The following is a 5,603-nucleotide window of genomic DNA, read 5'->3' as shown; positions in this document are numbered from 1 at the left end:
CACCAGGGTTTTTTTTTACCTCGTTTTTGCGTAGTTGACAGCCAATTTTTGGTCTTTGTTAAAAATTAATGACAAATTAATGTAAAAGTAATAATCTTTGTATTACATATCATAAAAGTTCCAACTGCCTTTCAATCACTCCAGCGGACCGTTTATTTCAATTGCGAAAGACTCCGCTACCCCACAAATAGGAACACCATTTCTATGGCAACAGTTGATGCAGGGTGTTCTTTTGTGACCGTTAGCTTAGAGGATTTTTGAATTTTAATTTGTCATAACTTTGTGATTAATGAATGGATTTTCATGAAATTTTGGTCACAGCTATTTGAAAGCACTATAGATCCAGTGGCGTAGTAATTTTTTCAATAAAAAAATCGCTAATAAAAATTCTCCATTTTCTATCAAGAAAAAGTATCGTCATATGACCTGAAAACTGAAATAAATATTTAAAATTTTCTCCCGTAATAGACATTTCATTCCTAATTATTTCAAAAAAAAAATCATTGAAATCGGTTAATAACCTAAAATTTTATAGGGGTGTTTCCATTCTAAATGGGTCACACTGTATAATAATAGTGTAATAGGTAGTGTATAAGGACGCAATAAAACAGAACAAGAAAACTTCAATTTGCAAATACAAAATGTTTATTTGAAAAACAAAGGATAAACGACATGTCATTTGAAAATAAGCCCGCGTTGATTTTTGAGTTGGGCCGAATACTTTTGACAGGCTGCGTTCAGAATTTTTGATTATCCATAATTGTTTTATAATGACTATGATTTCGAGTTTGCGTACTAAAGAACTAATAGAATACTATTAAGATAAGTGGTCTAAATGATAATGTATTAATAATTCAATTAATTGTACCAAACTAGCCTAGTCTAGATTTTTGAAATTTTGAGAGAATCCTGCTACAAAATAAAATTTAAAATTTTGTGGCCTTTTTAAAAAAACCAACACTTTTACAAACAATTTTAATACATTTATTTACATACATACTATTTAAAAGAACAGATTTTTACTTAAAGACAGTTCAATAATGTTAAATTAAATATTTAGTAGCATTCCATAACTTTCTTACATCAGTAACATCAATAGAAGGAAATTAAGAAAAATATTAAGTAACATTTATTTTTATAAAACTGCCCTTTGATTCTCCTCTTGTATGTTATAAACATGGTGGGTTTTACATTATACTGTAGATTGTCAACACAAGTTCCTTTAGTTATACTAAACAGCATGTTTTTAAACAAAATAGAAGTGTATGTTTCCATTCATTAGAAGGTCAAAAATATTCTCGATGAACCCAATTTAATTTTTAAGTAGGTTATAACAAAAAAAAATGTTGGCATTTGTGTACATTGTCTATCTTGACTACTTTATTTTAACTTGTTCTGATATAATGAGATATGCTATGTTACTCCTACAGCTTAAAACTCAAGTTAATACTTTGACCAAAATATGCCTAAAGGTAAAACCCCTAGACCATATTATTATTTGATAACACCTATTTGCTATGTAAAATATTAACTATGTATTTTATTCATAATCATAAGGAATCAACTAAACTCTAAGAATAGAGGTGCAGACAAACATGTTCAATAAAAACACAAAAGCATGTCATTAGTATTACATACATACATTATTACTGACCAATTGCTACTTGTGTGGAGCAGCATGTGTGGACATGGTTTGCTACAAATATCATGCTCATAAAATAGCAATACGTATTTAGATTTTTTAGTATACCTACTATCTGGAGCATAGGTGAAGGGGGGCATGCTTTTGGCACATCTGAAGATCGGTTGCTTATGAGCAAGCCATAAAGTACATAGTGTCTACTTAAAGCAGGCATGCCTATTGCTAGGAAATGTGAACAGCTGAAGGGTACAATGATTCTTGGCATATGCTAAGAAGCAGGCCTTTTTATGAGCATGTGTGTCTGCACCTTCACTTTGGTTACAGTGGCAGATAGATACGTTGATTGAAAACTTTTTGTTATTGTATTTCCTATGATAAAACACACTATTATACTTACAAATAACCATATTACATTATTTTATGAACTGATATAATCATAGACTTGATATAATAGTTATTAAGTACAGGGTGATTGATTGAATTTTGACCACCCCCTTAACTTCCTTAAATTTGATTTTAGCAAAAAACGTTAAATACAAAACTAGTAGACATTTAGATCTACTTTATTCTTAGATAAACAGTTATTATACAGGGTGTCCTAAATTTGAGTAACGAAACAAACTTATGTTTTTTTAAATACAATGATCAACTTTTTAATCGATATTTGAATTCTACGTCAAATTCTAGGCCTAACTGATGTAAAATGTCTATATCGATATTCAACTGTTTCCGCAGCAGCGTCCTTGATTGATTGAATTCTGGACACCCCCTTAACTTCCTTATTTTTGATTTTAGTAAAAAAACTTGTTGTATCAATTTAGATGTAGATATTTAATTCTACTTTATTCTTAGATAAGCAGTTATTATACAGGGTGTCCCAAATTTGAGTAACTAAATTAACCCTTAATCACATAGTCGAGTCAACATTGTTAAAGTAACAGATGCTGCTTCGGAAACAGTTGAATATCGATACAGACATTTTACATCAGTTAGGTCTAGAATTTGACGTAGAATTCAAATATCACATAAAAAGTTGGTCATTGTATTTAAAAAAAACATAAGTTTGGTTCGTTACTCAAATTTGGGACACCCTGTATATTAACTGTTCATCTAAGAATAAAGTAGACCTAAATATCTACTAGTTTTGTATTTAACGTTTTTTGCTAAAATCAAAATTATGGAAGTTAAGGGGGTGGTCAAAATTCAATCAATCACCTTGTACAGGGTGAATCATCAACTAGAAGATATTTAGGTCTACTTTATTTTCAGATAAACAGTTATTCTACAGGGTGTCCCAAATTTGAGTAACAAACCAAACTTATGTTTTTTTAAATAGAATGACCAACTTTTTATCCGATATTTGAATTCTACGTCAAATTCTAGGCCTAATTGATGTAAAATGTCTGTATCGATATTCAACTGTTCCCGCAGCAGCGTCCTTGATTGATTGAATTTTGACCACCCTCTTAACTTCTTTAATTTTGATTTTAGCAAAAAACGTTAAGTACAAAACTAGTAGATATTTAGGTCTACTTTACTCTTAGATAAAGAGTTATTATACAGGGTGTCCCAAATTTAAGTAGCAAACCAAACATGATTTTTTTAAATACAATGACCAACTTTTTAATCGATATTTTAATTCAACGTCAAATTTTAAGCCTAATTGATGTAAAATGTCTGTATCGATATTCAAATGTTTCCGCAGCAGCGTCCTTGATTGATTGAATTTTAACCACCCCCTTAACTTCCGTATTTTTGATTTTAGTAAAAAAACTAGTTGTAGCAACAGTTATAGATATTTGGGTCTACTTTTACTCTTAGATAAACAGTTATTATACAGGCTGCCCCAAATTTGAGTAACTAAATTAACTCTTAATCACGTAGTCGAGGAAACATTGTTAAAGTAACAGATGCTGCGGAAACAGTTGAATATCGATACAGAAATTTTACATCAATTCCTAAAATTTGACGTAGAATGCAAATATCGGATAAAAAGTTGGTCATTGTGTTTAAAAAAACATAAGTTTGGTTCGTTACTAAAATTTAGGACACCCTGTATAATAACTGTTTATCTAAGAATAAAGTAGACCTAAATATCTACTAGTTTTGTAATTAACGTTTTTTGCTAAAATCAAAATTAAGAAAGTTAAGAGGGTGGTCAAAATTCAACCAATCAAGGACGCTGGTGGGGAAACAGTTGAATATCGATACAGACATTTTACATCAATTAGGCCTAGAATTTGACGTAGAATTCAAATATCGGATAAAAAGAGGGTCATCGTATTTAAAAAAACATAAGTTTGGTTTGTTACTCAAATTAGGGACACCCTGTGTAATAACTGTTTATCTAAAAATAAAGTAGACCTAAATATCTACTAGTTTTGTATTTAACATTTTTTGCTAAAATCAAAATTATGGAAGTTAAGGGGGTGGTCAAAATTCAATCAATCACCCTGTACATCCTTGGTTGCATTCCTTAGCAATACAGATAGTGGGAGAATGAATTCTGTGTTACAACCCTGTGTGCATGATCTGAAACTACAACTGTAAATTAAAAAGCACAGTCATTAGCCAACTTTACACTTCATTTTACAGCAACCAAGTTGGGGGATGAACTTGCTTGTCACACAAAAAATTGCTCAGCAACCATAAAATTGTTTACAATTTAATTAAAATGGAGCACTGATCTAAGTATTATATCTTTTGGCAAATTGATTGAACACAACCTGAACACTGGATCAGATAGCTTGTATATTGTCTAGTGAACTGAAGCTTTTAGATGTTTTACACCTTATTATATCATTGTCATTCAACTAAGTAACTTTGCTAATAACAACAGAATACTGTACACCCCATTTGTTAGCTGGTTCCTTAAATGTGGCTTTGTTGGTAACTGGACTCTAGACTCAATAAAAGTTGCGATGTTGTATGGCTAAGGTAGCAAATCGGCTTCACTACCTAAAAATAACTTTTTAATAACACTACACTAGGGGAGTCTCCTGCTATTCTCTCACTGACGAATTGTCTGGGGGGAGTTTCCTACCTTAAATTGAGAAGGCCACCAACTAGAGGAACTCTTACTATTGTGTAAATAGTGTTATTTGTTCATGTTTTCCTAAAATCTTACAATAATTGGACTAATAGGAGTCCATTCTGGTATTAATATGCCTGTCACTGTAAATGATTTCTTGTTTACTTTTAATTTGACAATTGAGGTTAGATTTTAATCGCAGATGACAGATGAAATATAGGGAGGTGTGGTAGCGCTATAGCAATTCGACTGCTAAATGAAAAATAAATAATTTCATTCAAATTGTTAAACAAATAGACAGAAATCGGACTAAATACAGCTCGCTGACCGAAGACAGATTATCCAAATGAATGGAAATAAATTAGGAACAATCCAACAACAAAATTGGTTTTGTCGACGGTATTAGATACTTAGGCGTTTGGCAACTCGCTCAAATTTTGGCCTACTTGATATTTTTCCTGCACATGCATTTATCTATGTTTCTCTGTCCGTTACACGGTTTTCCTATGGTCGGTTTTGGATTTACCATACGTGTATAAGCCATAATCTACATGTTAAAAAAAAAGAAACAACTCGAAATTCGTGGATACCTAAAGTTAACAAGACCCAAACCATGGACAACGGCTGTTCCCTCTGGCTCCCCTTCAACCTTCCACCTGGGTTTTAATTGCATATTGTACACCCGAGCACCCACTGTGACGTCATGCAGCGTATCGCTTTATCCCAAACTCGGCTGAATATCTTCGATCTGTCATTTCTGTTGTGTTGCGAGTGTTTACAATGCCTGTCTCATTTTAACTCATTCTGATAAAAAAAAGACGCCCTATGCTACTACAACGTAAAACTCAGGTTAGTACTGCCGTCAAAATACGCCTTAAACTTCCGACTTGTCAGCTGTCAGCTTGTCACTATGCATTGCTAGCTTTTTGT

General features: G+C 32.1%; 1 long non-coding RNA gene across 1 annotated transcript; it reads right to left on the bottom strand.

The window, feature by feature from the left end:
- Positions 1-627: 627 nt before the first annotated feature.
- Positions 628-5,491, bottom strand: LOC145737475 (uncharacterized). The gene is made up of 2 exons (XR_014180400.1): positions 4,686-5,491; positions 628-4,600 (listed from the first exon to the last, which is right to left on the bottom strand). It is a non-coding gene; the product is annotated as an uncharacterized LOC145737475 (long non-coding RNA).
- Between the last annotated feature and the right edge of the window lie 112 nt (positions 5,492-5,603).

Source organism: Ips typographus, linkage group LG14, assembly GCF_016097725.1.
Source record: "Ips typographus isolate SLU linkage group LG14, UJ_Ityp_2.0, whole genome shotgun sequence".
Taxonomy (NCBI): domain Eukaryota; kingdom Metazoa; phylum Arthropoda; class Insecta; order Coleoptera; family Curculionidae; genus Ips; species Ips typographus.
The sequence above is the reverse complement of the archived record's forward strand: the minus strand, read 5'-3'. Positions and strand labels throughout refer to the sequence as shown.